Raw genomic sequence first — 24,195 nt, 5'->3', positions numbered from 1 at the left:
AATACACACCAGAGAGAAACCTTACAATTGTTCTGTGTGTAACAAAGCCTTTGCTCGTTCATCAACTTTGTCGACACATCAAAGAATACACACCGGAGAGAAACCTTACAATTGTTCTGTGTGTAACAAAGCCTTTGCTCGTTCATCAACTTTGTCGACAAATCAAAGAATACACACCGGAGAGAAACCCTACAATTGTTCTGTGTGTAACAAAGCCTTTGCTCGTTCATCAACTATGTCGACAAATCAAAGAATACACACCGGAGAGAAACCCTAAAAATGTCCTGTGTGTAACAAAGCGTTTCATCAACCATCGAACTTACATGAGCACCAGACATTTCACACCAGTAAGAAACCCTACAATTGTTCTGTGTGTAGCAAGACCTTTACTCATTCATCAACTTTATCAAGACATCAAAGAATACACACCGGAGAGAAACCCTACAAATGTCCTGTGTGTAACAAAGCATTTCATCAACCATCGAACTTACATGAGCACCAGACATTTCACACCAGTAAGAAACCCTACAAGTGTTCTGTGTGTCCCAAGACCTTTGCTCATTCATCAACTGCATCGTCACATCAAAGAATACACACCGGAGAGAAACCCTACAATTGTTCTGTGTGTAACAAAGCGTTTCATCAACCATCGAACTTACATGAGCACCAGACATTTCACACCAGTAAGAAACCCTACAAGTGTTCTGTGTGTCCCAAGACCTTTGCTCATTCATCAACTGCATCGTCACATCAAAGAATACACACCGGAGAGAAACCCTACAATTGTTCTGTGTGTAACAAAGCGTTTCATCAACCATCGAACTTACATGAGCACCAGACATTTCATACCAGTAAGAAACCCTACAAGTGTTCTGTGTGTAACAAGACCTTTGCTCATTCATCAACTTTATCAAGACATCAAAGAATACACACCGGAGAGAAACCCTACAATTGTTCTGTGTGTAACAAGGCCTTTGCTCGTTCATCAACTATGTCGACACATCAAAGAATACACACCGGAGAGAAACCCTACAATTGTTCTGTGTGTAACAAGACCTTTGCTCATTCATCAACTTTATCAAGACATCAAAGAATACACACCGGAGAGAAACCCGACAAGTGTTCTGTGTGTAACAAGGCCTTTGCTCGTTCATCAACTATGTCGACACATCAAAGAATACACACCGGAGAGAAACCCTACAATTGTTCTGTGTGTCACAAGACCTTTGCTCATTCATCAACTGCATCGTCACATCAAAGAATACACACCGGAGAGAAACCCTACAATTGTTCTGTGTGTCACAAGACCTTTGCTCATTCATCAACTTTATCAAGACATCAAAGAATACACACCGGAGAGAAACCCTACAATTGTTCTGTGTGTAACAAAGCCTTTGCTCGTTCATCAACACTATCGACACATCAAAGAATACACACCGGAGAGAAACCCTACAAATGTCCTGTGTGTAACAAAGCGTTTAATCAACCCTCGAACTTACATGAGCACCAGATATTGCACACCAGTAAGAAACCCTACAAGTGTTCTGTGTGTAACAAGACCTTTGCTCATTCATCAACTGCATCGTCACATCAAAGAATACACACCGGAGAGAAACCCTACAATTGTTCTGTGTGTAACAAAGACTTTGCTCGTTCATCAACTTTGTCGACACATCAAAGAATACACACCGGAGAGAAACCACACAAATGTCCTGTGTGTAACAAAGCGTTTCATCAACCATCGAACTTACATGAGCACCAGATATTGCACACCAGTAAGAAACCCTACAAGTGTTCTGTGTGTAGCAAGACCTTTACTCATTCATCAACTTTATCAAGACATCAAAGAATACACACCGGAGAGAAACCTTACAAATGTCCTGTGTGTCACAAAGCGTTTAATCAACCCTCGAACTTACATGAGCACCAGATATTGCACACCAGTAAGAAACCCTACAAGTGTTCTGTGTGTAACAAGACCTTTGCTCGTTCATCAACTTTATCAAGACATCAAAGAATACACACCGGAGAGAAACCGTACAATTGTTCTGTGTGTAACAAAGCCTTTGCTCGTTCATCAACTTTGTCGACACATCAAAGAATACACACCAGAGAGAAACCCTACAAATGTCCTGTGTGTAACAAAGCGTTTAATCAACCCTCGAACTAACATGAGCACCAGATATTGCACGCCAGTAAGAAACCCTACAAGTGTTCTGTGTGTAACATGACCTTTGCTCGTTCATCATCTGTATCGGCACATCAAAGAATACACACCGGAGAGAAACCCTACAATTGTTCTGTGTGTCACAAGACCTTTGCTCATTCATCAACTTTATCAAGACATCAAAGAATACACACCGGAGAGAAACCCTACAATTGTTCTGTGTGTAACAAAGCCTTTGCTCGTTCATCAACTATGTCGACAAATCAAAGAATACACACCAGAGAGAAACCCTACAAATGTCCTGTGTGTAACAAAGCGTTTCATCAACCATCGAACTTACATGAGCACCAGACATTTCACACCAGTAAGAAACCCTACAATTGTTCTGTGTGTCACAAGACCTTTGCTCATTCATCAACTGCATCGTCACATCAAAGAATACACACCGGAGAGAAACCCTTCAATTGTTCTGTGTGTAACAAAGCCTTTGCTCGTTCATCAACACTATCGACACATCAAAGAATACACACTGGAGAGAAACCTTACAAATGTCCTGTGTGTAACAAAGCGTTTACTCAACCCTCGAACTTACATGAGCACCAGATATTGCACACCAGTAAGAAACCCTACAAGTGTTCTGTGTGTAACAAGACCTTTACTCATTCATCAACTTTATCAAGACAAAGAATACACACCGGAGAGAAACCCTACAAATGTCCTGTGTGTAACAAAGCGTTTCATCAACCTTCGAACTTAATGAGCATCAGACATTTCACACCAGTACGAAACGCTACAAGTGTTCTGTGTGTAACATGACCTTTGCTCGTTCATCATCTGTATCGGCACATCAAAGAATACACACCGGAGAGAAACCGTTCAATTGTTCTGTGTGTAACAAAGCCTTTGCTCGCTCATCAACACGATCGACACATCAAAGAATACACACTGGAGAGAAAGCTTACAATTGTTCTGTGTGTAACAAAGCCTTTGATCGTTCATCAACTTTGTCGACACATCAAGAATACACACCGGAGAGAAACGCTACAAATGTCCTGTGTGTAACAAAGCGTTTCATCAACCATCGAACTTACATGAGCACCAGACATTTCACACCAGTAAGAAACCCTACAAGTGTTCTGTGTGTAACATGACCTTTGCTCGTTCATCATCTGTATCGGCACATCAAAGAATACACACCGGAGAGAAACCCTACAATTTTTCTGTGTGTAACAAGAACTTTACTCGTCCATCATCTGTATCTAGACATCAAAGAATACATCAAAGCAGAGAATTTCCAGGAACAGGTGCGAGTAGAAGATTTCACACATGGGAGGGAAATAGCAGCAAATCCAGCGGCATCGATTGCAAAGAAGAGAAATGAAAATACAAAAAGATACATCAACAAAGATACACCGACAACAACCGACAAAAAAGCAGGAAGATTGTAAAAAGATCTGGAAAGAGTTGTGGAGAGACAAAGAAGGTACTTTACAGTGGCTTGGAAGACGTCATGTTAACTGGGATGGAGAACGATTCAGAGGACAGCGTTTATAGAAAGTCGACACCCCCTTTCAAAATTTTCACCTTTTGATGCCATATAATCTGGAATTAAATCAGACTTTTTACACCTTTATTTGCACATCGTCACACACAACTTCCAAATGAAAAATAGATTACACAAATTTCAGAAAATTAATTAAAAACACAAAAGTAGAATATCGTGGTGGGATAAGTGTCAACCCTCCCAAAAACAACAATTGTAAACGAGCTCAGGTGGAACCAATCACCTTCACAATCACACTCCAGGTTAATTGGCCTCCACCTGTTTAAATTGTTATGATTCTGATAATTTCAGAATAAAATCAGCCGTTCCTGTTGGTTTCCTCTGCTGGGTCGTGAATTTCACAGCAAAGACTCAACCATGATCACCGAGTTGCTTTCAGAAGACGTCCGGGATAAAGTTGTGTAAATGCACAGATCAGGGGATGGGGATAAAAAAATTCAAATGCCTTGAATATCCCTTGGAGCACAGTCAAGACAGTCATTAAGAAATGGATGGCGTAGTGAACCATCAAGACTGTCGAGATGAGACCATCCCTCCAAACGAAATGACTAAGCAATGAGGAGACTGAAAAGAGAGACCATCAAGAGGCTCATGGTAACTTTCAAAGAGCTACATGCTTTTCTGGCAAAGACTGTTAAATGTGTACATGTGACAACAATATCCCAAGAATTCAACAAGTCTGGCCTGGACGGTAGGGCAGCAAGAAGGAAGCCATTACTCATAAAAGCCCACCTTGAGTCCCGTTTGATGTGTGTAAAAAACTATTCCAGAGATTCCGAAGCCATGTGGAAAAAAGTTTTGTTGCCTGACGAAACCAAGATGGAAGTTTTTGGCCGAAATGCAAAACGCTACATTTGGCGCATACCCAACAAAGCACATCAACCAAAGAACACCATCCCCACTGTGAAGCATGGTGGTGGCATCATCATGTTATGGGGATGTTTGTCATCAGCAGGGACTGCGGCACTTGTTAATATTGAAGGGAAAATGGATGGAGCAAAATACAGAAAAATCCTGGAGGAAAACCTGCTGTCTTCTGCAAAAAGCTGAATTTGGGACGGATGTTCACCTTTCAGAATGACAACGACCCGAAGCACAAAGCCAAAGCTACACTGTAGTGGGTGAGGAACAATAGGATAAATGTCCTTGAGTGGCCCAGTCAGAGCCCCGACATAAATCCAATCGAAAATCTGTGGCATGACTTGAAAGATTGCTGTCCATTAACACTCCACACACAGCTTGACTGAGCTTGAACAGTTTTGTGCAGAAAAATGGGCAAATATTTCCCAATCAAGGTGTGCAAAATTGGAAGAGACCTCGACCAACAGACTCACACCTGTAATTGCAAACAAAGGTGTTCCACCACGTATTAACTCAGGTGGTTGGATACTTATCCAACCAAGATATTCTGGTTTTGTATTTTCAATTAATTTTCTGAAATTTGAAGAATTTGTTTTTCATTTGGAAGTTCTGGGTTACGATGTGTAAATAAAGGGGGGGGGGGTGGGGAGTCTGATTTATTGCAATTTCATTCCAGGCTTGAAGGCATCAAAAGGTGAACATTTTGAAAGGGGGTGTAGACTTTCTCTCGGAGATGTAAATACCCAACACCAAGGACACTCAAAGAAAATGGCAGGATGGAGTCAATAAGAACAGGTGCAGTTTCTGTAAGGGAGAAATAGAAAACACCATCACCTTCTCTCAGGATATGAAAACCTCATGTCAGAACACCTGTACACACAAAGGTACAACAAGGTATTGAGAGCAATCCACCGACACGTGCAAAAACGTCAATATCCCAGTCTCAGAGAACTCTTGCAAGCACGAACCAAATGTGATACCAGGATCTGAAAAAGAAAGTCAAGAGAACCTGGAAGCTGAAGAGCACCGACATTGCTCCAGTGATAATCGAAGCAACGGGAATGATGAAGAAGAACGGGAGTGATTCTGTGACAATATGAAAACTAGAACAATTATCCAAAGCAATTTATGAGAAGAGAAATGAGCAGAACAAGGATCTGGATGGGATTGAAATCCTGAAAAAGGAACAACAAAACATCGAAAAGAAATGCCTAGAGGGATCGCCTTTGTCACAATGACGTCATCACTGCATCACTTCACAGCATAATTGTTGATCCAAAATCATCTTATTTGTATTTGATGTTTTATTGTCTTGTTGACTTCATAAAAAGGTTTTGTGTGGGAATTCGGGAATTTCACGACATTCCAATCCGGAGTGAATATAATGTGGGTCTTCGGGATTTTGCGAGCAATCTTCAGCACCTCGGGCAAAATTTTTTTTAAATGTCTGCCTTAACCTCATAACCCCCCTGTCCCAAGGGTACGACATGTAAAAGGATCAATCCAAAAAAAGGCATCACTGCACCCCTTGGCTTGGCATGTGAACAAGTTGTGGTAGTTGTTATAGTGTTCAGGATTGTCCATGGGATTCCCAATTTTTTGGTGCTTGTTTGGTGTTTGCACCTCTCAGCTTGATTTGCTTGTTTGTTCTTCGATTTTCTTTCCCAGCACGATGGGATGTTCCGCATCTCATGTACAGCTCTGTCATACGTTTTAAAAGTAATTTTATGAATGATATTACACAATGACGTCACAATGTGACAAGTACAAGTGAGTCATTAAATTTTGGCAGCAGAGCCTCACCTTGCACTTCTTGATGCCATAGAAACCAAGTCCGTCACAATCATTGGAATCTCCAGCGATGAAGCTGAGTCTGTGCGTCTCTTACTCTCACACCGGTGGTCTCTCTCTTCTCCCCACCCTCAAATTTTGCTCCAAAGGGCTTTCTTGGTCTTCCAGTAACCAACTTCTGCTGAAACTTCCAAAATCCAGGTTCCTTGCTCACCTCCACTCATTTGTTCCTCCTTTCTGCAGCCTGTGTAACCAACTTCCTCAGACATCAATCTGACTCTTCCCTCTTCAAGATGGCTGTTCACCAACACCCCCATCCATACTCATGTTCTTTTCTCCCCTCTCCCAGCCTTGAAGCCCTCTCCAAAATAAAAGCCCTACACAAACCGACCTCTTCCTTTCCAGATTAATGTGTTTTCCCCCCTTATTCCTCACCATCCTTTTCTTATGCCATCTCCAGTTTTCCTTCCCCCCTCTTGCTGTGTTTGAGCTTGCATCCAGCTTGTTCACCCCCTTTGTCCACCCACCTCCCGATCATCTCATTCCTCCCCATGACCATTCTTCTTCCACGTGACCCTTCATTGTATCTCTTCCTTGTTGTCGTTGTGTCCCCCCGCCCCTACACGATGTTCTTCTTGTTCTGTTATGTTCGGGTCTTTTCTGTGTTCAACCTCTCCCACGAGTGTCCAACCTTGTCTCCAAAAAAAGATTAACCCATCCCGATGGACCGGGAGCCCGCTTGCTGCGGAGCGGGATATTTCGATTTTGGTGTCGCGGTCATCGTCCTCGGTGATCTACTACAATCTACATCGATTAAAATCTACTGCAGTGATCTTCGACTATCCACGAGAAACACCCGGAGGGGAGTGTTTTTTTAAACTCTCCGACAAGTTGTACAACTTCTGTGACTTTGATTTATTATCCTTATCAGAAAAATCTGAAACCTTATTTATCTGATCCATGACCCGATGTGAGTGAATAATTGCATTTATGACGATCATAAGCCATTCCAAGAAACAACGTGATGTAATAGGGTGCATGGATGATATGTGTATCTGGTCCATGATAGTAGTGGGCCATGACAGTGGGTCAGGTCAGGTATGGGAGCATGTGCCAGAACAGCGCGTCGCTGCGTCCACTTTCCGTCGGTACTCCAGGGGCCTCCGTCTGGCCATCCCCCAGGCAGATGCCAGGCCCATCCCCATCTCCTTGAGATGGTGGTCAACCTGCTGCAACCATGAGGCACGTGGTCGGCCCACTGGCCTCCTCCACTCATGAGACTCCCTCACTGAGAGAATCTGGTGAGCAGGATCAGCATCAGGAAAACGAGCCACATGTCCATACAGCCGCAACTGACGCTCACGGACTATGCAGGTAACAAATCTCATCCGAGTCTCTCTCAGCAACCGCTCGTTGGACACAAAATCCGACCAGCGATAGCCAAGGATTCTCCGAAGACACCTGGTACCAAAGGAATTAAGTCTCCGTCTCAGATCCTTGGTCAGAGTCCAAGTCTCGCACCCATAGAGCAAGACTGGAAGTACCAAGGACCTGAAGACTCGGACTTTCGTCCTCCCGCACAGGTACCGGCAGCGCCACACCCCATGATCCAGTGAATCCATGACTCCCCAGGCCCGACCCAGACGTCTATTGACCTCTGACTCGCAGCCAGCAGAGACATGAATATCACTGCCAAGGTAAGTGAATCTCTCCACGACCTCAACATCCTCACCACAAACAGACACAGACAGGACAGCAGCATCCAAGATGTCACCGAAAGCCTGGATCTTAGTTTTGACCCAAGAAACCCGTAATCCCAACGGCTCCGACTCCTCATTCAGCACCTCGAGGGCCCCCAAAAGGATGTCTAAAGTCTCCGCAAAGATGACTGCATCGTCTGCAAAATCAAGGTCCGAGATCTTGACATTCCCAAACGATGCACCGCAACTTGATCTCTCCGACATCCTCCCTAAAATCCAGTCCATACAAGTGCTGAAAAGTGTGGGGGCAAGTACACATCCCTGACGAACTCCAGTAACAACTGGAAATAAGTCAGAGATGGTACCACCACACTTCACAGCACTCTCAGAACCAGAGTAGAGTTCAGACATCAGATCGATCAGTTTTGGTGGCACCCCACGAAGACCAAGAATCCTCCAGAGGACATCCCGATTCACTGAATCGAACGCTTTACAGAGATCAACATAGGCTGCAAGCAGCCCCTGCCGAAACTCTCGTCTGCGTTCGGTGAGGACACGAAGGGCAAGGATACGGTCAATCGTTGACCTCTTTGGTGTAAAGCCTGACTGCTCTGGACGCTGGTGCTCAAGCAGATGGTGGCGAACCCTATCAAGAATTATCCGAGCAAAGACCTTGCCCGGCACTGAGAGCAGCGTCACCCCTCGGTAGTTGTTGCAGTCTTGGCGATCACCCTTCCCTTTCCAGAGAGGGACAACAAGGCCCCTCTTCCAGTCAGTTGGGATGATGCCTGTGTTCCAGGCAGAGCACAAAACTGCATGCAACGACACGAGTGCAGCATTTCCACCAGCCTTGAGAAGTTCGGCATGGATGCCACAAATCCCTGGAGCTTTGCCCCGTTTCAACTGGTTCACCGCAGCCCGTGTTTCCACAAGCGAAGGTGGACCACAGTTGATTCGTGGGTCAGCAACAGGGATTGTAACACCCTTGACGTCCAACTCGACAGCTGGGGGATCAGCCTGGTACAACCGCTCAAAGTAACCGGCCCAGCGGGCCTTCACTTCAGACTCCTCTGTCAAGAGCCTACCACTCTCTGCTCGAACAGCAGTGCTCCGAGGGATGGGCTTGGATGAACGTAATGCGCGAATTCCCCTGTAAGCGGGACGAGAATCACCTGTCCACAGGTGATGCTCTACCCCCTCACAGATTCCTCGCACATAGGCCTCCTTGTCCACCCTCAGTGCACGTACAGTTTTATGCCTCAGCTCCCTGAACAGCTCAGCTCTGCCATTCAGCCTGGCCCTGCGACTCTGGTCAATGGTATCCAGTGTCCCTTGAGAGACAAAATTCTTCTTTGCCCTGCGGTGAGTTCCAAGACATCCACCGGCAACATCAAGGACGGTGGTCTTAAAGGCGCTCCACAACTCTTCAGGACCGCCCAAAGCACCCAGACCCCCAAGTGTCCACTCAGCCTGTTCGCAAACTCCTCAGCTACTCTCTCATCCCTGAGCTTGGCAACATCCAGCCTAGGCTGGGATGGTACCATTCTCCAGGATTTAAGGTGCAGCTTTAGAGTTGCTACAACAAGCCTGTGGTCAGTATTGAGGAACTGAGCACTCCGGTAGACCCTGCAGTTCTGGATCATCCTCCAACGACCGTCAATGAGGACATGGTCAATCTCCTTTGCCACACCGCCAGCGTTGGAATACCAAGTCCAGCGATGAGCTTGTGGGCGCTGAAACCATGAACCAGCCACCCTAAGTCCATGACTTCTTGCAAAGTCAAGGAACTTAGTGCTATTCTGGTTCATAGTTCCTGACCCATGGGGACCAACACACACCTCATAACCATCCCTATCAGTTCCAGTCGATGCATTGAAATCCCCCAAGACTAGAAGTGTATCTCGTCTGGGGCACTGATCAACCACAGACTCGAGCGTGGCGTAGAATGCATCCTTCACGGTGAGATCACTCGCCTCAGTCGGAGCATAAACAGAGACCACGGAAATGACACCTAAGGAGTGACGAATCCTTAATCTCATAATACGCTCGTTGACCGGTGTTACCTCAATTATCATTGGGGTCAGCTTATTGGACACAGCTACAGCAACTCCTTGGGTATGGTAACCATCAAAGTGACCAGACCAATAGTAGGTGTAACCACCCACCATTATCTCGCCGCAATCCGGTCTCCGAACCTCAGAGAGAGCTGCAATCCCGATGTCCAAACGCTTGAGCTCAGATGATAACAGAGACAGGTGATCATCCTCTCTTAGGGATAGGACATTCCAGGCACCCACCCGAAGGGACCGCCTCAGGTTAACCCAAGGAGACCGCCGTCTGGTGGACGACACCTCAGCACCACTCCGACACACTCTCCCGCAATCTGACCCAGGGATGTTACCCCGTGGTTTCCCTCCTGTCAAAGATTGGGGTCCCGAAGGCTTTGCCCCAATCCCGTCATCCGGTGAGCTGCCCTGCGAAGGGAAGCTGCACTGGAGGTACTCCCACGGAGTGGGTTTTCAGATTTTTTGGCGTTTTTGCGTTTTGCGGAATGAAGGGTTTTACGGTGGCCGGAGTGCAAATCCTGCCACCAACCTCATAATAAGAAGTAACCCAACTGCAGGAGGACGTCTGCAGACACAGTTGGGCACTAGATATGGATGGCCGTTGGCTCACAAGGAGCTCCTCCGCCCTTTGATGGGGTGTTCAGTTAATAATGGTAATATTGTTCAGAATGAACGTGCAAGGTGAGACTCTGTGCTCCACGAGTGCTGTTCAAGTTGTAAAAGTGATTTATTGATGTTTTTGCTCCATTGTGTCTTTGCAGAGAAAAAATTTCAAGCGTCTTCACGTGTCAACTGTTCCTCCTCATCGGTGGACGGAGAAGTTTCTTTCGATCATCACCCGACAGAGACTTTTTGTCAAGATGGTGACAAGTTTGGGGTTGTGTCTACAAACAACAACAACTGTGACAGGTGGATCAATGTCTTGCAACAGGAGAGCCAAAGAAGTGAGAAGACAAACAAGTTTTCTGTTACCAGCAAAGACTTCACTTCCTCATCGTGTTTAAAAGGTGTAAAAATATGCACAGGTGAGACGTCACACAGGTGCAGTGTATGTCATAAGGGATTTGCTTCTTCTTCATATCTGTTGACACATCAAAGAATACACACCGGAGAGAAACCTCACAAATGTTCTGTGTGTGACAAAGCGTTTAATCAAACTTCGACCTTACATTCACATCAAAGGACACACACGGGGAAGAAACCCTACAAGTGTTCTGTGTGAGCAACAACACCTTTGCTCATCCCTCAACTGCATCAGCACATCAAAGAATACACACCGGAGAGAAACCTTACAAGTGTGTGATAAAGCGTTTAATCAAACAACGAACTTACATACTCATCAAAGGACACACACTGGGAAGAAACTGTACAAGTGTTCTGTGTGTGACAAGGCCTTCACTCGTTTATCATCTGCATCCAGACATCAAAGTTTGCACACCGCAGAAAAACCTTAAAATTGTTCTGTGTGTAACAATGCGTTTCATCATCTATAAACTGTATCTGGACATCAAAGCAAAAAAATTCCAGGAACAGTATAAGATGCCACATATGGGATGGAAATAACAGAAAATCCAGCGCCATCGATTGCAAAGAAGAGAAATGAGAAATACAAAAAGATACATCAACAAATATATACCGTCAACTGGGAGAACGACAAAAGAGCAGGAAGATTGTAAAAAGATCTGGAAAGAGTTGGGGAGAGACAAAGAAGGAACTTTGCAGTGGCTTGGGAAACGTCATGTTAACTGGGATGGAGAACGAGTCAGACGACAGTGTCTATAGAAAGTCTACACCCCACTTTCAAAATTTTCACCTTTTGATGCCTTAAAACCTGGGATTAAATCAGACTTTTTACACCTTTGTTTACACATCGTAACCCACAACTTCCAAGTGAAAAAAAATTACACAAATTTCAGAAAATTAATTCAAAACTAGAACATCTTGGTTGGAAAAGTGTCCACCCCCCTAATAACGGCAATTGTTAACTAGCTCAGGTGTAACCAATCACCTTCAAAATCACATACCAGGTTAATTGGCCAACACCTGTATAAAGTTGCAGTGATTCTGATTGTTTCAGAATAAAATTAGCCGTTCCTGCAGGTTTCGTCTGCTGGAAAGTGAATTTCAAAACAAAGACTCAACCATGAGACCTAAGGAGCTTCCAAAAGACCTCTGGGATAAAGTTATGGAAAGTTACAGATCAGGGGATGGGTATAAAAATATTTCAGAGGCCTTGAATATCCCTTGGAGCACAGTCAAGACAATCATGAAGAAGTGGAAGGCGTATGGTACCACCAAGACCCTGCCGAGATCAGGCTGTCCCTCCTAACTGGATGACCAAGCAATGAGACTGATCAGAGACCATCAAGAGGCTAACAGTAACTTTGAAAGAGCTACATGCCTTCAGGTGAAAGATTGGTCAATGTGTACATCTGACAACAATATCCCAAGCACTCAACAAGTCTAGCCTGGACGGTAGGGCAGCAAGAAGGAAGCCATTACTCAAAAATCCCACCTTGAGTCCCGTTTGAGGTGTGTTAAAAAAACATTCTGGAGATTCTGAAGCCGTGTAACAAAACATTTTGTTGTTTGATGAAACCAAGATGGAACTTTTTGGCCTCAATGCAAAACGCTACTTTGGCACGTACACAACTAAGCACATCAACCAAAGAACACCATCCCTACTGTGAAGCATGGTGGTGGCAGCATCATGTTATGGGGATGTTTGTCATCAGCAAGGACTGGGGCACTTGTTAAGATAGAAAGGAAAATAGATGGAGCAAAATACAGGAAAATCCTGGAGAAAAATCTGCTGTCCTTTGCAAGAAAGCTGAAATTGGGACGGATGTTCACATTTCACCATGACAACGACCCGAAGTACAAAGCAAAAGCTACACTGGAGTGGCCGAGGAACAAAAAGATAAATGTCTTTGAGTGGCCCAGTCAAAGCCCTGATGGAAATCCAATCGAAAATCTGTGGCTTGACTTGAAGATTGCTGTCCATCAACACTCCCCATGCAACTTGACTGAGCTTGAACAGTTTTGTGTGGAAGAATGAGCAAATATTGTCCAATCAAGGTGGGTAACGTTGTTAGAGACCAATCCCAACAGACTCACAGCTGTAATTGCTGACAAAGGTGTTCCACCAAGTATTAAGTCGGGGGAGGGGGGGTGGACACTTATCCAACCAAGATATTCTAGTTTTGTATTTTTCTGAAATTTGAAGAATTTGTTTTTCATTTGTTAGTTGTGGTTACGTTGTGTAAATAAAGGTGGAAAAAAATCTGATTTAATGCAATTTAATTCCAGGTTATAAGGCATCAAAAGGTGAAAATTTTGAAAGGGGGTGTAGACTTTCTATAGACATTGTAAATACCCAACACAAAGGACACTTTAAGAAGATGTCAGGATGGAGTCAATCAGGACAGGTGCAGGTTCTGTAAGGTAGAAATAGAAAACACCATCACCTTCTCTTGGGATGTAAAAATCTCATGTCAGAACACCTGTTCACACAAAGGTACAACAAGGTATTCAGAGCGATCCACCGACATGTGCAAAAACATCAATATCCCAGTCTCAGAAAACTCTTGCAAGCACGAACCAAATGTGATCCCAGGATCTGAAAAAGAAAGTCAAGAGAACCTGGAAGTTGAAGAGCACCGACATTGCACCAGTGATAATCGGATCAACAGGAATGATGAAGAAGAACGGGAGTGATTCTGTGACAATATGAAAACTAGAACAACTACAACTGCCACTTTATAACTGCTGGCAGTGAAGACCGGGTACCCAGTCATCCACCTTTGATACAACATGAGACTGAGATGATAATTCCAAAGTTTCGCTTCGATAGGAGAAGTGGTTCCAGAGAAAACATTATTTAATAGTGATACAAATACAGCCCTACTTCGACACACCGCGGGAATGACGAGTTATGAACCGGGAAGCACAAAGTGTTCAATCTATTTATGACGTATGCAGTTCGCCCTTTTTCCTGAGGACATTGTCGGTATCAATTGAATTACTCTTCCTGTCCCCTCAAACGCATTCAGGTGCAGCCAAGTGAGCCTTCTGGAAAAAAAATCGAAAAGTTCTCAGATTCAAATATTTATCTAATTCTGGCTGCCAAACCGTGTGGCCAATCGGGTTGAAATTTTAAAACTATGTTTCACATGTCGGCTGGATTATAATTGTAAAGTTTTGCATATATTGATGCAGCAGTTCCGGAGTAAATATCACTTAATATTTTTCCTTCAATCCAACATGGCTGCCAAACTATGGGGCTGATCGAGTTGAATTTTAAAACCTTCATTCCACATGACTTCCATCATAACTCTGAAGTTTCACATTTATTGATGCAGCAGTTCCAGAGTAAAGATTAATTAATATTTTCCGTTCAATCCAATATGGCTGCCAAGCGATGTGTCGTACATCAAAAGGGGGGGGGGATTTTTGTTCGTCATGGAGAGGCGGTCATACCTGTGGAGTTTCGCCTCGATCTGTTCAGCCGTTTCAGAGAAGAAGACTTTTAAAGTTATTAATTTTCAATCCAATGTGGCTGAAGACTTTTAAAGTTATTGATTTTCAATCCAATGTGGTGACCGTAGCATGTGACCTATCACAACATAAATTTAAATTCTCCCTCTAATGGGGTAGTGGATCATGCTTGTTAAGTTTTGTGTTAATCAGCCAAGGTGCGTTTTTTTCTATCCAAGGAGGCCAAACCATGTGACTTGTGACATCATAATTTTATCGTATATGCAGACATGGTTGTGTTTGATAGTTGCCAAGTTTCACTTCGATAGGATAAGTGGTTCCAGAGAAAACATTATTTAATATTTTTCTTGAATCGAACATGGCTTCCCAACCATGTGACCTATCACTTATTCATTAACAAACTTGTATTCTCCACCCTTGAGCAATATTTTGTGAAGTTTCCCCTTGATCTGTCAAGCCGTTCTGAAGATGTTTGAAGGTTTTAGGGTAAATTCAATATGGCCACCAAACCATGTGACCTATCAATTAGAAATTAACAAACTTGTGAAAGGATGTCTTGGGGAAAGTGTATGTGAATTTTTGCCTCAATCTGTCCAGCCGTTCTGGAGAAGAAGATTTTTAAAATCTTATTAATTTTCATTCCAAGATGGCTGACAAACCATGTGACCTATGACATCATAAATTTACATTCTGCCTCCAATGGTGTAGGGCACGGGTTCCAAACCGGGGGGAAATTTCCCCCAGGGGGGAAATTTGGGTGTTTCAGGGGGAAATTCTAGTCTGGAATTAAAATTCTTGAAATTATCAGAAAATAATTAGAAAATAATTTCCAGTAATAGCCTTCTGTTCTTCTCTTCTCAGGAGTACCCGTTTCCTGAACTTTACCCGCTTTCATTCTTATGTTTTATTTTCCTTCTTCTTTTTTAGTTTGTTCTTTTCTATTACATGTCTTAATATGATCTCTCTTGTTCTTTTCAGGTCCGCAAGTGATCATGTCGAAAAAACGGATATATTCAGAAGCATATCTAGACTTCGGTTTTACGTTCGTTGTGAATAACGGGGAACATCTGCCACAATGTGTCATCTGCACAAAGACCTTGGGGAATGGTAGCATGAAGCCATTCCAGATGAAGCAACACCTTCAAGGATGCCATCCCGAACTAAAGAACAAGGATCGTGAATACTTCAAGCTGAAACGAAATTATCTGAAGAAGATGAGACTGGACTCAACTGGAACGTTTCGTCAGCAAACGGACGCTATTGTGAAAGCGTCATACGAAGTCTCGTACAAGATTGCGAGGGAGAAGAAACCACACACAATTGGTGAAACATTGGTGAAGCCCTGTATGCTGCAGTGCGTAAAGTTGGTCCTTGGTGAGGCTGCCCACAACAAGATGACCCAGATTTCCCTTTCAAACAACACCATTCGGTCACGGATCAATGATATGGCTGAGAGCATCAAGAACCAAGTTGTTCAGAAGGCTCGAGGGTCACAGTTTTTTTTCGATTCAACTCGACGAATCGACAGATGTTGCGAATCTGTCCCAGCTGTTGGTCTTTGTTCGTTATACCACCGAAAAAGGAATTGCAGAAGAATTCCTCTTCTGCAAACCTCTCCAGACCACGACCAAAGCTCAGGATGTGATGGACCTTATCAATGACTTTTTCAAAGACAGCAACATCAGCTGGGAGTCTCTGGTTGGGGTGTGCACGGATGGTGCCCCAGCCATGCTCGGCTCTCGATCGGGGTTCGTCACGCTCGTCAAGCAAAAGAATCCGGCAGTGGAATCGACACACTGTCTGATCCACAAAGAGGCGCTTGCTTCGAGAACTCTCCCCAAGAACTTCAAGCAGCATCTCGAGACTGTCATCAAAGTCGTCAACTTTATCAAGGGTTCCGCTCTGAACACTCGGCTGTTCCGTCGGCTCTGTGAAGGCATGGAAGCCGACCACGAATCGTTGCTGTTTCATACTTAGGTGAGGTGGCTCTCAAAGAGAAACATGTTGCAGCGAGTCCTGGAATTGTTTGATGAGGTGGTAGCCTTCCTTCGGGCCCAAGAGAATGTTGTGCTTCTGGAGGCATTGAAGGGTGAGTTTTTCCGTGTGCGGCTGTCCTACTTGTCCGATATTTTCAGTGCATTGAACGAGCTCAACAGGAAACTGCAGGGCAAAGGGACCAACATTCTTTTTCAGTCGGACAAGATCAGAGCTTTCGTGGCTAAACTGGAACTGTGGAAGAAAAGAGAGGGGAGTGGAAGTTTTTCCTCATTCCTCGCTCTGAACGAATGTGTGGAGGATATGGAGGATGGTCTGCCTGATCCAATAGCCGAGGATATCAAACAACGCCTCGAAGGCTTGGAGGAAGAATTCAAGTATTACTTCCCGGGGATCACAAACGAGAGCAACGAGAACAAGCTTATCAGAGACCCATTTCAGAGGAACGTTGATGATGTGCCAGAAGCGTGGCAGGAAGAGTTCCTGGACTTGAAAAACGACTCTACAGCGAAGGATGCTTTCCAGAATATGGAACTGGAAGAGTTTTGGACCCAAGTCCGAGGAACCTACCTGCTTCTTGCGACCAATGCTCTGCGGATATTGGTCCAGTTTTCTTCCACCTACCTGTGTGAGACAGGATTTTCGGCACTGGTACACCTCAAAACAAAGGCACGCAACAAGTTGGAGGTGGAGGCGGATCTTCGCTGTGCGCTCTCCATAACTCCCCCAGACATTGAAGGACTCGTGAACGGCAAACAATGCCAGAAGTCACACTAAAATGCTGTGTTCTTATTCAATACAATTTAATGTTAGCTGTGTTAGTGCATTTGAAAAATAAATTAGTAAATAGTCTCAGTGTGTTTTAACTGTTCTTTCTCTCATACATATGAAGGGGGAAATCTGGATGGTTGAATTGGGTGCAGGGGGAAATGACAGAAAAAAGGTTGGGAACCACTGGTGGAGGGGAACACATGTATGAAGTTTCGTGTTAATGGGATAAGGTGCGTTTTTCTATCCAAGATGGCCACCAAACCATGTGACATTTGACGTCATAATTTTTACCATGTGTGCAGACATGATGGAAGATGATAGTTACAAATTTTTGCTTCGAGAGATTAATCAATTCCAGAGAAAATTTATTTAATATTTTTGTTAAATCCAACATGTCTGCCAAACCATGTGACCCATCAATTATTAACAAACATATTCACTACTGGTGCAGAATACACTTGTAAAGTTTCCCCTTGATCTCACCAGCCGTTCTGGAGAATGTTTGAAAGTTTTAGGGTAAATTCAATATGGCCGCCAAACTATGTGACATATCAATAAGAAATTAACAAACTTGTAAAAGGATGTCGTGGGGAATGTGCGTGTAAAGTTTCGCATCAATCTCTTCAGCCGTTCTGGAGAAGTAGATGTTTTTAAAAAATATTTTAAAAAACAAGATGGCTGCCGAACAAAGTCACCTATGACGTCATAATGATTTTCCCCTACGGTGAATTCTTGTGCAGATGACGCTCAAGAAATTTCAGATTTTTCTAATGGAGCGTTCGACTTGAATTTTTACCGGGATACCGCTTCACTGATGACATCACGAAAAATCACCCGTGTTCCCCATGGGGAGTTCATTGCAATGTCTGAAGCGAAAATTTTTTCCATTGCACCGTTTCAGAGATACATAGGTCCAAAGTTTGTCCATCTTTTTTCAAGATGGCGCCCGTACCACGTGACCTATGACGCCACAATTTACAATTAAGTATGCTATCAGAAAAGATACATACTGTTGTGGTTACCAAATTCGCAAACCACCATTCAGGTCCCTTAGGTGAGATATCTCGGTAAGTATATGTGTAGTTAGGCCCAAACCCGTTGTCTAGTGGGAATACATGTCATTTATGCGTGCTGCGACTCTTCAGGATAGCCGTTTTTCTTTTACTATCTTTATTTTGGACCAACCGCCATTGTTACCACCACCAACCACAACATCAACCACCCACCGCGGCGCCGCTTCACGTCACACCTCGCAACCGTCGCATCGCCACCGTTCTTGCGCCGCTTGTGGGTACCGGTGTTGGACTCGTGCAGGGCGCGCGCCGAACAGCGTGTACAAAACCACGGATTTTCCGCTCCAAAAACGGATCAAAAACGACACACGCCCACATTTGTTCCGTCCAATCGGTGAGCGAGGGGCGATTTGGCCCCGCCTCCAGGGTGTTGGAGGGCGGTCGCTATATGCAAATTCATGGATCAAAATGCATTCACGCCCACTTTTTCTCGGGCCAATGGGGAGCGAGGTGAAAGGTCGAAGGCAGGGGTCAAAGATGAGAGAGCGAAGCCACGGGGCTTATATAAGCGACCGCGTTCGTCAGTCAAGTGAGTTAAGACTTCGCAGTCGGTGGAGTTGGGAAGAAGAAGTCGTCGTTGGTTGTTGTTGGTCGTCGTCGTCGTCGTGTGCGTTGGAGTCGGAGCGAAGAGGACGGAGCTGTGGAGAGGCGGCGAAGGCAGACGAGGGGGTGCTCGCGTCGTGCCGGGAGCTGCACACCAGGGAGGCCGACGGCGCGACCTGGCCGAGGTGGAGACGCTCGTCGCGGGACTCGAGGCAGAGTAAAAATCCTCCTTACCCCGAGCATCAGCAACCCCCTCCTGTTTCCCCCCGCGCTGAGATAGTGCGACCAAGGGGGCCCCTTTCCCACCCCCTACCAGACACTGCCCGCGAGGCCCGCGGAGTTGAGGCACCATCGCCGCTCCGCGTCTCATCACCAGACGGGTAGGCCCGACCCGGTCTCGGCCTCAGGCCCGCCTCATCCTTGAGGGTGTTCTCTTTTCTTTTGCTTTGGGAATATGTGTTGTCGGCGCCGTCTGTGAAGTAAAATTGTATAAGTGTTGCCGTGTGCTCGCGTAATCGGTATTAGATCTGCATTGTCGCATTTGCTTTTTGTGTAAAATTGCATTGTGTTTCTTTTCCTTTTCTATGTGCTTTTGGTGGAATTGAATATGTGTGCTTTCCGTTCATCGCGAATAAATGTGCTTTGTGTTGAACTGTTTCCCGCTTCGCTTCGTCATTTCTTTCATTGAATCCTCATCTTGCTTCACGTAAAGGGTTGGTAGTGGGCTGAATACGCCCGATAATTAATCGAACCGTCGAGGCCGACGATAAGACCGCTCGGTTATTCCGATAGTACGGAACAGGTCGCTTAAGTGGCCCGTGTCCGAAGTCGACCTGCGGCGAGGTGCGATCGCCCGGTCTACCCTCCGTGTGGGTACTTAGGTAGGTCGAATTTGGCGAGCAACCCTATCCCACGCGGGGGCCGATTGGCTCGATCGCGGTGAGACCGAAAGGTCCACCCGTGACTGGTTCCCGGCGTTAGTCCGAGAGGGTCACGACTGGATTGTCCGTCCGGTGGGCGACGTGCCGCGATTCGAGTTACGTGGCCGTCAGCATGCCGGCGGGCGCGAATCTGTAACACTGGTGTCAGTGTCAATCTGTAACGATACAAATCCATCGCCCTCCTCGCGGCACTGGTATCGGAGAACAGGAAAACGGGCTGTCCTGTCTCCAGCTAAATTCACGGGAATCGGTCCAGGGGTGAGAGAAGCGACCCCCGATTCCCTCCAAATTACGAGCGAGCGAAATTAACCCTTCACGAGAAGCAAGATGGCGTCTCAAGGCGAGCGGGAGCCGGGGGTATTAGAAATGGATGAAGAATGTGTAGAATCCATGGCTCAGGATGGAATCCCCGTGCAGGAAATGTTGATTGTGCAGGAACACGGACTCGCCCAACTGAACCCAGAGCACGAAATAGGTGCGGCAGCGGCCGCGGTGTATGACACCTCCCCCCCCCCTCTCCACCAAAACCCGCCGACCCTTGCCGAAACGGCTCACCCAAGCGCACCCGACATGGCCCAGCTATGCGCCATGCTGGCGGCAATGACAGCGAGAATGGATGCGAATACACAAAAAATGGATGCGAATACACAACAAATGAACGAAAAGATGGATGCGAATACACAAAAATTGGATGCGAATACACAACAAATGAAGGAAAAGATGGATGCAAACGCAAATGAATTTATAAACGAAATAAAAAGCATGAGCAAGCAAATGAAGGAAGAAACGAAAAAGCTGCGGGGTGAGACGCAGAACATGGGCCGATGCCTGCAGGCGGGCATGAAGGCCGTGACCAGGGAGCTGGGAATGGCGACTCCACGTGTGGGAGCAAACGAGCTGGAAGGGGGTGCAACGGCTGACAGGCCCGCGGTGGAGGCGGGTAAAAAATAATTCGGGGGGCGTGTTGGGCGAGGGTCGTGACAGAGGAATCGACGGTGACCAAAAGGGAAAAATTAAATGGGGAGACCAAAACGTGTGAGACGAGACACGAGGTGACGACAAAGGAAATAATAATAGTTGAGACAAGGGAGGTAAAGGGTGAAGAGTTGGTAGAGACACGGGAGACAGAAAAAATAGAGGGAAGACTACATGATGAAGACGGGGTAAGTGACGCGCACACACACACGGAGGTAGTGAAGGATAATGGGGGTGAGCTGGTGGACTGGGTGGAGGCCCGGTGCGAGCAGCGGGATAGCCTCCTCCAGGAACGAGGGGAGGGAGTCTGCCCCCTTGAGGTGAGTCACGACCAGGTGAGTTCGGTCGTGCTTTGCGAGTTCGAGGGGAGGAGTGCTGTGGACAGGTGCACGGAGAGCTTGGGGGGTATAGAGGCCCCGGAGACCCTTGTGGGGACACGAATCCCCAGTGTGGTTGTCCCTGTGTGTGTGGTGCAAGGTGTGAGTGCGGCACCGTGTGTGGAAGCGACCCCGTGTGTGAGTGGTGTGGTGGCGATGGTGCCAGGGTACGTGCTTCCCAGCACGCCGAGTGTGGATGAGGCACCGCGGGTGAGTGCCCCCGCGTGTGTGAGTGAGGGACGGTGTGTGGATGAGGCACCGCGGATGAGTGCCCCCGCGTGTGTGGGTGAGGCACCGTGTGTGAGTGAGGCCGTGTGTGTGAGTGAAACGGCCAGTATGAGTGAGGCACCACGTGTGAGTGGTGTGGTGGCGAGTGTGCCGGAGTGTGTGCTTCCCAGCACGCCGTGTGTGGATGAGGCACCGCGGATGAGTGCCCCCGCGTGTGTGAGTGAGGCACGGTGTATGAGTGAGGCACCGCGGGTGAGTGCCCTCGCGTGTGTGGGTGAGGCACCGCGGGTGAGTGCCCCCGCGTGTGTGAGTGAGGCACCGCGGGTGAGTGCCCCCGCGCGAGTGAATGGAGCACCACGTGTGAGTGGTATGGGTTATGCAAGGGAGACCGTGTGTGTGAGAGAGCGGTATGTAAGGGAGATGTCGGTTGGCATGCGGGAGCACGCAGCCGCGTCTCCCGGTGTGAATGTAATGGAATGGAGTGTGAGCGTCGTAACACGCAGGTGTGCGTGGGTTGAATGGCGACGACGAAGGCGACAGAAGAAAGAAAGCCGAGTAGCGGCTGTAGTTGTTTTGGGGACCGTGCCGGGTTCACCCAGCCGCGAGCACGAGGTTCGTGCTGTGCAACGCACGAGACCGCCACGTGCTCGCTTGCGAGAGTGAAGTCCCGGTCCGGAAACGCACGCGGTGGATTTGCCGATCCCGCGGACGGACAGAGTTTAGGCAGGATAACGGATTTGGACCGGACGGGTTCTCCACGCGATCGTGTGTGTTAAGCTCCAACGGGCAAAGCACATGTGTTCGCGTGGGGAACCCCTCGAGACGTGGGGCTTGTGTTTTTTTTATGCGCACGGTGACGCCATGGCTGCACGTGGGGTTGGAATCCGGCAGGAGGGGTATCCCTGCCGGATGGCACCGTCCAAGGAGGGACGAGGAACACGTGCAGCTGCATGATGTCACGGGCAGGTGTAAAGTGCGCGAGTTGCCGCGCAGGTGCTGCGCATAGAAAAAAAAAAAAAGCAAGCCTCACTTTCGGGTGCACAGGATTCCTGGGCAAGGGGTGGAAGACCCCCTTGACCTGGGCACAGGATGGAAACTAGTTAGGGGGAAGGGTTAGCTTAGCTAGACCGACTCCATGGGGCAGGGGTAAGTCCTCATGGAGTCCGTGGAATGGATTAGTTAGAGGGATTGTAGCCAGATTTAGGTTGGGAAATAAAATGATTTATTTGGAGACAGTGACAGACTTGTGGATGTGTAGAGGGGACGTAGCTTAGCTACGTAGTGTTAAAAGGAACGTGCTATAGTTTAAGGGACGACGTGGGAGCACGAGTTAGTTAGGGGAGGTAGTTAGAAGGATGGCAGAGTTCAGCGGTGTGTGTGTTGAAGAGTTGGAGAGTTGTGAGGTGAGTACATGGTGAGTGAGTGAGGCCAGCGGGTCTGTGTGTATGGAGCAAATGGGGAATGCATGGTGCGATGAGTGATTGGGAGGAGGAGTGACTCCCGCCCAAGGGACCCCGGGGTCAGTGTAGAGTGAGTTAGCTGGGTTAGTCAAATTGAAAAATGGAGGTCGTTTTGTTGTTGGTGGGAGTGTAGGCTCGAAACCCATTTGGAGGGGTGCAGGAGCCCTGTTGACGGGCTTGGGAGCGTGGCTGCGAAAGGTGAGTATCGCTGAGTGGGTACCCCGGGCACCAGGCTAGTCGGCCGCGGTAGGCCATGGGCCCATGGGGGGCCGGGATAGCGTAGTGGGCACGGGTGCGCCTGCTTGGTGCGGGGGCCCGGGGCGCCATTAGCCGCGTGGGCAGTGTTGTGGGCAAGGGTGACCCTCGGAAAGGGGCCTGGGAAGCCAGCCTGCCACGTGTGCGTTTCAGGGGAGGTGCCATGGGGGGCACTCCCCGGTGTTAGGGAGCTGGTAGGCTCGGAGGCAGTGTAGTGCCCGGGGGTGCCATAGCGGGAGATTCGGCAGAGGGTCGTGCCTGCCAAAGGGAGCCACGTGTCCCAGCCATGAGACCGTGTGAGGGCACGGAGAGAAAATTGGGGGGCGAGGCCCGAAATTGTGAGGACACCAACACAGGCGACGGGAATCTGGGTTGTTAGAACCAATAGTTTACGCGAGAGGCGCTTGTTGAAAGCCCCAGGGTAGTTTAACAGTTAAATGGTTAGGGTAGATTAGGAGATGTACCCCTCCGCACCATCCATCCCCTCGCTGTCGTTGTGGGCCGCTGGACCCACTTGGTGTTAAGATCGCCGAACTCTGGGGAGGCCATCCTGAGGCTTGAATTGGGCCTCGGCACAGGACGTTAGCTCTCCCTTATTCCCCTCTGGGAAGGGAACGTAAGGGTTGGGAGTAGGCTAGGTGACAGGATAGGTTAGCTGAACAGAGACGATAAAGGGGGTTAGGGGACGATTTATAGTGGGGAAGTAAAAATAAAAACAACAAAAAAATAAGTTGGGGCTAAATTGGGGTTTGACAAATTAAGGGAGTGGGTATGTACAGTGACAGGCAAAGGCGATAGGTGGGAGGGAGACAGGTAGGTAGGACCGAGCCCGCCTTCCAAGTGGCCAGCACCACCACACTCCCTCCACCAACCTCCATTGAACGGCAAAGGCTGGCCAACTTCATCGGCTGGCCGTGTTTTGCTTCAAGGC

At 47.1% G+C, this 24,195-nt stretch overlaps 1 long non-coding RNA gene and 1 pseudogene across 2 annotated transcripts; one reads left to right on the top strand and one right to left on the bottom strand.

The window, feature by feature from the left end:
* The first annotated feature begins 10,767 nt into the window (after window positions 1-10,767).
* LOC147007532 (protein FAM200C-like) lies at window positions 10,768-17,496 on the top strand (annotated as a pseudogene). Its single transcript, XR_015054134.1, has 2 exons — window positions 10,768-11,174; window positions 15,625-17,496. The product of XR_015054134.1 is annotated as a protein FAM200C-like (transcript).
* LOC147007533 (uncharacterized) lies at window positions 11,443-15,631 on the bottom strand. The gene is made up of 2 exons (XR_015054135.1): window positions 13,751-15,631; window positions 11,443-13,652 (listed from the first exon to the last, which is right to left on the bottom strand). It is a non-coding gene; the product is annotated as an uncharacterized LOC147007533 (long non-coding RNA).
* Window positions 17,497-24,195: the final 6,699 nt, after the last annotated feature.

This window comes from Eptatretus burgeri, unplaced genomic scaffold, assembly GCF_056783735.1.
Source record: "Eptatretus burgeri isolate ZD-2024b unplaced genomic scaffold, Ebu_testis_v1 Ebu_testis_scaffold_125, whole genome shotgun sequence".
In the NCBI taxonomy this organism is placed as follows: Eukaryota; Metazoa; Chordata; class Myxini; order Myxiniformes; family Myxinidae; genus Eptatretus; species Eptatretus burgeri.
This window is presented reverse-complemented; position numbering and strand designations above follow the sequence as displayed.